The sequence below is a fragment of the Triticum aestivum genome, chromosome 4A (genome assembly GCF_018294505.1).
Source record: "Triticum aestivum cultivar Chinese Spring chromosome 4A, IWGSC CS RefSeq v2.1, whole genome shotgun sequence".
Taxonomy (NCBI): Eukaryota; Viridiplantae; Streptophyta; class Magnoliopsida; order Poales; family Poaceae; genus Triticum; species Triticum aestivum.
This window is the reverse complement of record NC_057803.1, coordinates 197,747,383-197,758,930: the sequence shown is the minus strand read 5'-3', so window position 1 is coordinate 197,758,930 and position 11,548 is coordinate 197,747,383. Positions and strand designations below refer to the sequence as shown.

The 11,548-nt window shown below is 38.3% G+C and overlaps 1 long non-coding RNA gene across 1 annotated transcript; it reads right to left on the bottom strand.

Moving 5' to 3' along the window:
• Positions 1–6,739: 6,739 nt before the first annotated feature.
• LOC123081933 (uncharacterized) lies at positions 6,740–11,203 on the bottom strand. Its single transcript, XR_006438852.1, has 4 exons — positions 10,745–11,203; positions 10,499–10,619; positions 8,755–8,845; positions 6,740–7,171 (listed from the first exon to the last, which is right to left on the bottom strand). It is a non-coding gene; the product is annotated as an uncharacterized lncRNA (long non-coding RNA).
• Between the last annotated feature and the right edge of the window lie 345 nt (positions 11,204–11,548).

The following is an 11,548-nucleotide window of genomic DNA, read 5'->3' as shown; positions in this document are numbered from 1 at the left end:
TTTTAGACTTATGTTTCATCAAGTAGATACACCCATATCTGCTCAAATTATCTGTGAAGGTAAGAAAATAATGATAACCTTCACGAGCATCAACACTCATCAGACCGCATACATCAGTATGTATTATTTCCAACAAGTCTGTTGCTCGCTTCATTGTTCCAGAGAACGGAGTCTTAGTCATCTTGCCCATGAGGCATGGTTCACAAGCATCAAGTGATTCATAATCAAGTGATTCCAAAAGTCTATCAGCATGGAGTTTCTTCATGCGCTTTACACCAATATGACCTAAATGGCAATGCCACAAATAAGTTGCACTATCATTATTAAACTTATATCTTTTGGCTTCAATACTATGAACATGTGTATCACTACTATCAAGATTTAGTAAAAACAGACCACTCATTAAGGGTGCATGACCATAAATGATATTATTCATATAAATAGAACAACTATTATTCTCTAATTTAAATGGATAACTGTCTTGCATCAAACAAGATCAAGATATAATGTTCATGCTCAACGCTGGCACCAAATTACAATTATTTAGGTCTAGAACTAATCTCGAAGGTAGATGTAGAGGTAGCGTGCCAACAGCGATCACATCAACTTTGGAACCATTTCCCACATGCATCGTCACCTCGTCCTTAGCCAATCTTCGCTTAATCCATATCCCATGTTTTGAGTTGCGAATATTAGCAACAGAACCAATATCAAATACCCGGGCGCTACTACAAGCATTAGTAAGGTACACATCAATAACATGTATATCAAATATACCTTTCACTTTGCTATCCTTCTTCTCCGCCAAATACTTGGGGCAGTTCCATTTATACTGACCAGTCCCTTTGCAGTAGAAGCACTCAGTCTCAGGCTTAGGTCCAAACTTGGGTTTCTTCACTTGAGCAGCAACTTGCTTCCCGTTCTTCTTGAAGTTCCCCTTCTTCCATTTAACCTTTTTCTTGAAACTGATGGTCTTGTTGACCATCAACACTTGATGCTCCTTCTTGATTTCTACCTTCGCAGCCTTTAGCATTGTGAAGAGCTCGGGAGTTGTCTTATCCATCCCTTGCATATTACAGTTCATCACAAAGCTCTTGTAGCTTGGTGGCAGTGATTGAAGAACTCTGTCAATGACACTATCATCAGGAAGATTAACTCCCAGCTGAGTCAAGTGGCTGTGGTACCCAGACATTCTTAGTATACGTTCACTGACAGAACCATTCTCCTCCATTTTGCAGCTATAGAACTTATTGGAGACTTCATATCTCTCAATCCTGGCATTAGGTTGAAATATTAACTTCAACTCCTAGAACATCTCATATGCTCCATGACATTCAAAACGCCGTTGAAGTCCCGACTCTAAGCCGTAAAGCAAGGCACACTGAACTATCGAGTAGTCATGATGACCCACAAGTGTAGGGGATCTATCGTAGCCTTTTCAATAAGTAAGAGTTTAGAACCCAATGAGGAGCAGAAGGAAATGATAAGCGGTATTCAGCAAGGTATTCTCTACAAGCACTGAAATTATCGGTAACAGATATTTTTTGTGATAAGGTAATTTGTAACGAGTAACAAGTAATGCAAGTAAATAAGGTGCAGCAAGATGGCCCAATCCTTTTTGTAGCAAAGGACAAGCCTGGACAAACTCTTATATAAAGGAAAGCACTCCCGAGGACACATGGGAATTATCGTCGAGCCAGTTTTCATCACGTTCATATGATTCACGTTCGGTACTTTGATAATTTGATATGTGGGTGGACCGGTGCTTGTGTACTGCCCTTACTTGGACAAGCATCCCACTTATGATTAACCCCTATTGCAAGCATCCGCAACTACAACAGAAGTATTAAGGTAAACTTAACCATAGCATGAAACATATGGATCCAAATCAGCCCCTTATGAAGCAATGCATAAACTAGGGTTTAAGATTCTGTCACTCTAGCAACCCATCATCTACTTATTACTTCCCAATGCCTCCCTCTAGGCCCAAACAATGGTGAAGTGTCATGTAGTCGACATTTACATGACACCACTAGAGGGATGACAACATACATCTCATCAAAATATCGAACGAATACCAAATTCACATGACTACTTATAGAAAGACTTCTCCCATGTCCTCAGGAACAAACGTAAATACTCACAAAGCATATTCATGTTCATAATAAGAGGGGTATTAATATGCATAATGTATCTGAACATATGATCTTCCACCAAGTAAACCAACTAGCATCAACTACAAGGAGTAATCAACAGTACTAGCAACCCACACGTACCAATCTGAGGTTTGGATACAAAGATCGGATACAAGAGACGAACTAGGGTTTGAGATGAGATGGTGCTGGTGAAGATGTTGATGGAGATTGACCCCCTCCTGATGAGAGGATCGTTGGTGATGATGATGGTGATGATTTTCCCCTCCCGGAGGGAAGTTTCCCAGGCAAAACAGCTCCGCCGGCGCCCTAGATTGATTCCGCCTCGTGGCGGCGGAGTTTCGTCCCGTGAGATTGCTTATGATTTTTTTTCTCGATGAAAGACTCCATATAGACGAAGACGGGCATTAGAGGGCCACCAGGGGGCCCATGAGGCAGGGGGCGCGCCCAGGGGGGTAGGGTGCGCCCCCCACCCTCGTGGACGGTGGGTGGCCCCCCTTTGGTACTTCTTTCGCCCAATATTTTTTTATATTTTTTGAAAATAATTCCTGTGAAGTTTCAGGACTTTTGGAGATGTTCAGAATAGGTCTCTAATATTTGCTCCTTTTCTAGCCCAGAATTCCAGCTGTCGGCATTCCCCCTCTTCATTTAAACCTTGTAAAATAAGAGAGAATAGACATAAGTATTGTGACATAATGTGTAATAACAACCCATAATGCAATAAATATCGATATTAAAGCATGATGCAAAATGGACGTATCAACTCCCCCAAGCTTAGACCTCGCTTGTCCTCAAGTGAAAGCCGAAATCAAAAAATATGTCCACATGTTTAGAGATAGAGGTGTCAATAAAATAAAATACGGCCATGAGGGCATCACGATCATTCTTAGAACAACAATATATATATAAATTGTCATATGATCTCTTATGCTAAAGTAACAATTCATTCACATACTCAAGTACGAATCAGAAACTTCATTGAAAACTAACAAACTATAATGTCAGTCATTGAAGCAATTGCAATTTATCATAACATAGGAAAGAGTCAATATAAGAGCTTCTCAGCAAGTCCACATACTCAACCATCTTTTATTCTTCCACAATTGCTAACACTCACGCGATATTTATGGTTATGAAGTTTTAATCGGACACAGACAAAGATAGAGGATTATAGTTTTGCCTCCCAACTTTTTACCTCAAGGGTAATGTCAACAATAATAGTTCATGCAAACCCACATCCAATTAGCCATATATATCAGGATCTTTCCAACACATTGTGTTTGCCAAAGGATAAAATGTAAAAAGGAAAGGTGAAGATCATCGTGACTCTTATATGAAGTAATAGACAAGAATAAAAGATAGGCCTTCGCAGAGGGAAGCAGAGGTTGTCATGTGCTTTTATGGTTGGATGCACAAAATCTTAATGCGAAAGAACACCACTTTATATTGCCACTTGTGATATGGACCATTATTATGTAGTCCATCGCTTTTATTTCTTCCACATCACAAGATCGTATAAAGCTTATTTGCTCCACACTAATAAATCATACATATTTAGAGAGCAATTTTTTTGCTTGCGACGATGGCAGCTTACTTGAAGGATCTTACTCAATCCATAGGTAGATGTGATGGACTCTCATGGCAAAACCGGGTTTAAGGATATTTGGAAGCACAAGTAGTATCTCTACTTGGTGCAAAGAAATTGGCTAGCAAGAGAGGGAAATGAAAGCTCAACATGTTGGATGATTCATGACAATATAATTTATCTCAGATGTAAGAAAACATAACCCATTACGTTGTCTTGTCCAACGTCAACTCTTTAGAAAGTCATATTTTAATGAGTGCTCACAATCATAAAAGATGTCCAAGATAGTATATTTATATGTGAAAACCTCTCTTTCTTTATTACTTCCTATTAATTGCAACGATGACCAAAACTATGTTTGTCAACTCTCAACAATTTGTATTCATCATACTCTTTATATGTGAGCTCATTACTCTCCATAAGATCCACATGATCCCTTTATTTATTTTTATTTCTTCTCTTTTATTTTATTATATTCCCTCAAGATCATAGCAAAATAATCAAGCCCTTGACTCAACACTAATCTTTATTATATATAGCTCACGGACTTGATTACATAGAAGGATCATAAAGCAAAACTCACAACTAGATCATACTAAAACTTTATTCTACTAGATCAAGATATTATCAAAAGGATCGAACTAAGAAAAACAGTAAAGATAAAAGTGTGATGGTGATATGATACCGGGGCACTCCCCCAAGCTTGGCAGTTGCCAAGGGAAGTAACCATACCTATGTGTTTATGTTTCCTTCCTCGGAGGTGGTGATGAAGGGGTTGTTGATGATGTAGGCTTGTCGTCCATCTTCCAAGGCATAGGCTCACCATCATAGAAGGATGATCGAGTCTCCGGGATCCTCAAATCTTCAGCCAAACTCATCCTCTTGAATCTATATTCATACTCACGGTTTTGGTTTTACAGGTCTTAGATCTAGGCTTGGAGGCGCTCAATTTTCTCGTGAAGCTTGAAGACGGCCTCCCCAATGTTCTTGTCATCTAGCTTGTGGTTGTTGGTGAACTCCATGATCATTATATGGTTGGAGTTGAGTCCATGTTCCACCATCTCCTGGCACTTGAACACTTGTTGCTCCAATGCCTCGAGCCTTGCCTCTGTGCTTCTGGTCCTCCTTGGTCCCTCAACATTGGTATGTGCAATAACCCCTCACGCATCTCAAGGGTTTGAGGGTGTTGCGGCACCTCCGTGAGGTAGGGGTTGATGACCTTCTCAAAGATCTTGTCCTTGGGAGTAATTGAAGATGACATGGCGACCTGGATCTGTCAGAAAAATAGCTCGAAACAAAGACAGAGGATGTTTGCGTGATACGGTGGTCAAAACCTTCGGGAGACTATATAGTGAATTTTTACCGACTAAAAGAAGTATCATGCAAGAAAACGGAGTCCAGAGAGCACATGAGGTGCCCATGAGGCAGGGGGTGCGCCCAGGGGGTAGGGCACGCCCTATACCCTCGTGGAAGCCTCGTGTCCTTTCCGGTCTGCTTCTTATTTTCCTATTTTCTTAAATATTCCAAAACGGAGAAAAATTGCCATTAGAACTGTTTTGGAGTCGGTTTGCTTACCGTACCACGTACCTATTCCTTTTCGAAGTCTGAAATGTTCTGGAAAGTGTCCCTTATGTATTTCTTCGGGGTTACGGTTTCAATAACATTAGTTTCAACATTTATAGGATTACCTAAGATATAATGTTTGATTCTTTGACCGTTCACCACCCTCGGATTTGTGCCTTCGAAGTTGTTGATTGTTATGGCACTGGAATGGTAGACCTCCTCGATGATGTAAGGACCTTCCCATTTAGAGAGGAGTTTGCCTGCAAAAAATCTTAAATGAGAGTTGTATCACAATACATAATCACCTACATTAAACTCACGTTTTTGTATCCTTTTATCATGCCATCTTTTAACCTTTTCTTTAAATAGTTTGGCATTCTCGTAGGCCCAGGTTCTCCATTCATCAAGTGAGCTAATGTCAAAAAGCCTCTTCTCACCGGCAAGTTTAAAGTCATAGTTGAGCTCTTTAATATCCCAATATGCCTTATGTTCTAATTCAAGAGGTAAGTGACATGCTTTAGCATAAACCATTTTATATGGAGACATACCCATAGGATTTTTATATGTAGTTCTATAAGCCCATATGCATCATCAAGTTTCTTGGACCAATTCTTTATAGATCTATTAACAGTCTTTTGCAAAATTAATTTAAGCTCTCTATTTCTAAATTCTACTTGACCACTAGACTGTGGATGATATGGGGATGCAATTCTATGATTAACATCGTACTTAGCAAGCATTTTACGAAAAGCACCATGAATAAAATGTGAACCACCATCAGTCATTAGGTATCTAGGGACTCCAAACCTCGGAAAAATAACTTCTTTAAGCATCTTAATAGAGGTGTTATGATCAGCACTACTAGTTGGAATAGCTTCTACCCACTTAGTAACATAATCAACAACAACTAAAATATGAGTATACCCATTAGAGGAAAGAAAAGGTCCCATATAATCAAAGCCCCAAACATCAAATGGTTCAATAACAAGTGAATAGTTCATAGGCATTTATTGACGTCTACTAATATTACCAATTCTTTGTCATTCATCACAAGACAAGACAAACTTACGGGCATCCTTGAAGAGAGTAGGCCAATAAAAACTAGATTGCAATACCTTGTGTGCAGTTCTATCTCCAGCATGGTGTCCTCCATAAGCCTCGGAGTGGCACTTGCATAGGATCTGTTCCTGTTCATGCTCAGGTACACAACGTCTAATAACACCACCTACTCATCTATTATATAATTAAGACAGAAGTCGAACAAGCCATCACACTAATCCACATAGGCTAATTAATCAACACCATTAATATTAGATAAAAACGGCTGGGATTTAAAAGACACAAAGTTACGTATAACTTTTGTGAGGTACAAATAATAATAGACATGTCACGCTTGCATATATCTTTTCATCAAAAGATCTCCGGGAGAACCACAAAGAAGTAAGACACCAAGACACGATTAACCATATATAAAATGTCACGTGCACCCAGATCAACCAAAAGAACTCCAGACGTGTTGAGCATGGAATCAACATGCACCCGCTTCCAAATCTCCAACGCAACCAAAAGAAGTCCAGACGTGTTGACCATGGACTCAACAAAAAATACTCCAAAAGTATTTGGCCAGCTCAAGCACGCATAAAAAGACCAGCCGGACACAACTAGCACACACGTACTCTGCCAAGACATGCATACATAAAAATACAAAAATACACCCAGCCGAACACATCCATAAATCGAAGCCAGCCCAATCTTCTCCTTGACCAATCGAAGTCTACTGATTCTACGACACAACAATATCGGTGAAAACTGCAACATGCTGGACATCTCGATGCTTGACGGACAACCACCCTTTTGAGTTGCCTCTCACCTGAATCATAAAGGTGCATCGTCACTATTCTGCATACAATCTTCATAGGTAAGTATTAATTGGTTAACAATTTCCTGATCTTCTTACAACAAAACCACTATGGCATACAAAAAGCTTAGCTACTTAATAACAGGAAGACAAAATCCTATAGCCAACGAGCTTATGAGCCTCGATATGATCTTCATATATGAGAAGGTTAATTCTTTGCATATTTAATTGTAGATTGTTCTATTAAAAAAACAATTACCAAGTATTTTTTTACATGGTCAAACAATTCATGCTACTATCTGGAAGAATTTGATAGACACAAATAGATCAAAGATAAATAAGAAATCTATTTTTGCATATAAGAACTTAGAAGTTGTGGAATCGATGAAGTATCACGCAGTGAGCAGTAAAAAATTTAATTGGACATCCACCATTTCGGTTAGCATTAACCTTTTCTGCCTGTACTCTTTAGGGATGATAAAATCAGAGTTATGCAATGGGAAGTTCACATATAATTAAAAAGGATGTGACCAGTAACAAAATTGTCCTTATTGTACCCTCAACAGTAGGGCAGAAGCTCAAAGGTAGGTCCAGTAATTTTACAAGCTCTTCTTTTGTTTACAAAAATATATCTAATAGATTGGTCATTATTTAAAGAGGGTTGTGCCTAAAGTCAAGCAGTGCTGCAAGAATACATACAAATTTGCATATTTAAATTATATTGGACTAATAATTTTCTAACAGTTCTACAGCAGGAACACTATGGCCTATAGGAAGCTTACATACTTTATAACAAGAGGACAAAACTTGAGCATTCAATTGAAAGTAATGAGAATGTGATAATCAATCTTACAAACAATGAGCTTATGATCCTTGGTATGATCTTGATGGATGAAAAGGTTTAGGAATTACATATTTAATTACAAATTGTCCTATCATTTTATACAAGACTGGCTAAGTATATTTTTGATTGTTTTGACAGGGCCAAGCAATTCATGCTACCATGTGGAAGAATTAGATCAAACAAGAAAGAACTCGCAACCTTCATATTTCAGCCAGATTGAAATTCTAATGCAAACCCATTCCTAAATTCGGACTTCTAACACCGCGTTTAACATGACCATCTTATGCCCTTTAGGGGTCATAAAATTAGAGTTACTATTATGGGGAAAGCGTGCTGATTTTATGAATGAGGATGTAATCGACAACCAAATTGTTGTTATTGTGACGTCAATAGTCGTTCAAAAGTTAAACGGCAAGTCCAATAATGCCACAAGCTCATTTTTTTCACAAAAAAACTCTAATAGATTTCTCACATCAAATAGGGTGGTGCCTAAAGTCAACCAGTGCCACACGAATATATACAGATCCAGATATACATTAAACTCGGGAAGTTCTTCACGGGTGTGGAACGTTACATATTACGTATTATTTATCAACTAATGAATCATAACTCATGTCTATTCATGAAATAATTATTATACTTCTCACTCCATATGTGCAGGCACTCAACACAAGAAATTTTACCAAAAATGATTGAGATAGATACAAGTATGGATGGACCACTACAAAAAAATTACATTAAAAGAACTTACTAGAATGAGGTGCGGAAGGTAGACAAATCAGGTAATGCATGAGACTTCTTTATGATGTCGCCGCTTTTGAAGGAAAACAAGACTATAAGACCTACAAAGACGATCGAGACATATTAGTTATAATACAACCACATTTGAGTTATTTATGTCTCTCAATTTATTCAGAATCCTTTAAAGATTTTGTGTTCTCTTTTTAGGATTTTGTGGTCACATCAATAGCTGCAATAGAGATGTTATGAGAAATATCAAGTGATGGTATATGTCGTCTGATGATAAGGAAACTGACAAGTACAATGGTACATATCCAGAAATTGTAACACCTCTGTGTTCATATTATACTAATTTGAACATGATCGTTCCTATTATCCTACTCTACACTAATAACAATGGTATGGTAGGTATCGTATTCGACTCCAAATTAGTGACTGTATAGTTACTACAAGTAGCCTTTGTTTGACAGGGACACCCAAAAATTGCTTAATAAATCTGTGTCGAACTTGCTGAATCCATGGATGGGAAATATGAAGAAGCATCAAAGATTATACAATAATTATGTTGACACAGACTTATATTTCAATTCAAGCTCAATGATAGTGATCTCACCTTCAGCACACAAAACTATGTACTAAAAAAACATTTTCTGCCTGATGATAGGCTTGAGAAGCGGTACATGAACGAACGACAAATCTGATGAGTTATGGATGCATTTAATTCATCTTACATATGCTGCATAGGATTTGATGGACGATTAAGTGGATGCCCTGTTAAAATATGAAGCAAAGGAGAACATGCAGGATAAAAGGGTAATTGCTTTCTTTAGTAACATACTTTAAGATTTTTATAGAAGTGTATAATTTTCCAAACATATTTTTATTTTATAATTACAATAAAGATTCACTTAGTAAGAAGTTACATCAACTGGTGCGTGTTAAAGAAGAAGCACACCATACTACTGGTACAAGGAATGATGACAACCGGAAGAAAAAAATATCAGTGCCACTGAACACTTCAATGACAAAAGAAAAAGGCGAAGATCTATAATATGCAAGAACAAGAAACATTTTCAAGGGGGGAAAGTATATATGCCCAGACAAGTGTGATAGAAAGAAAACAAAAATAAATATGCAAGACAAGAAACATATTGAAGGTGAAAAAAGACGGTGCTTGAATAGAAGACTTGGAGTCAGATGCCTGCAGTGGCAAAAGAAAATGTACTGCTACTATAGCCATAAAGAGAGCGCAAAAAATGCCCAAAAATGTTGATGGGCTCAAGACACAGAGTGTTAAATGTAAAATGCCAGGTGGCCAGTTGGAAGATAAATATCCGAAACAGGACCTAGGACTAGGAGAATAAGGAGGTTGTCCAAATTCTAATTATTCGAAATTCATTTAAACATGCAGTTTGGTGAATTCTATGTTTTTGGCAACAACTCTTCTATCTTATGGCCTTTTCAGTTCAAGAGAACCATGAGAATAACCCTGATATTTTACCATTTCCTACAACACATGTGAAAAATCCATTGTATGCCAATTAAGACATATGAACCAAATATCAGCCAATACATTCAAACCTTCTTCCTTTGTCTTAAATACACATATAACTAGTATAACAAACCAATATATATATATATATATATATATATATATATATATATATATATATATATATATATATATATATATATATTGTAACCGAAAATGAAAATAATATAATTTTTAGTCCAACTAGAGTCAGGAAACATACATGTCAAAGGATCAGCCGTTGTTGATGAAGGAATGGTGCAAAGTTGTACGTAGCACATAAAATTTACAATGGTAGTGGTCCTACAGCACCAGCAATGAGGAAACACACAACTCGCCTACATCTACAACCACATTTCTGTCTTAGCAACCATAAATTTCAATTGACAAATTTAAGCCTTCTTGGTTTGACTTAATGTATGCATTGTAACAATTTGGACTAGGAAGGATGCAAAGCAATAACCCTTACATTAGCAGAGGTGTGCCAGCAGCTACAGTAAGGAAGGCGGCAACTCCTATTTCTTCCTCAATTGCCCGCCGGACTCACGAGGTCGGCGAGGATCTGCACCCTGGACACCGCGAAGAACACGATGGGAGAAGTAGAGCGGGATAGCTTGGGCCTTGGGGTTAGATTCGTGACGGCTAGAAGCGACATCGGCCGACAGCTAATCGGAAGAGGTGGTGCATGTGGAGGGGGAGCCTGGTCCTGGTGGGGATCGACTGAGATGTGGCCTCGCTGGTGGACGGTGCATGAATCGCGGCCCGAGCGCCTATCATGGCGCCAATGAGACCTAGCCACCAATGGAGCTATGGTGATGCACTGGTAGAACACTCCGATTTGGTACAGCCGCTGCCGCTGCTGCCTCAATCTGTTTTACTCTCTCACTCTTATTGTTTTAGGGATGTCTCACTCTCAGGTGGTGGAGGAGAGAAAGGGTATGTTTTGACGAAGAGGTGTGCACGTGCTGTGATGGATAGCAGGTTGACCCATGGTCAGCCGGTTGTGATCAAACACGAGGTGATGTTTTCTACTCCTCTCCCAACATTTCTAAATGTATGGCTTTTATAGATCAAAATAATGACTACATACGTACTCTAAAAAAATAAGAAGTACATACAAATGAATATAGACATATTTTAAAGTGTAGATCCATTCATTTTGCTCCGTAATTAGTTCACATTGATACCTCGAAAAAGACTTATATTTAAAAACAAAGAGAGTATACTTATGTTCTTTGTAGTTAAAAACGTCTTATATTGGTGTATAGAGATA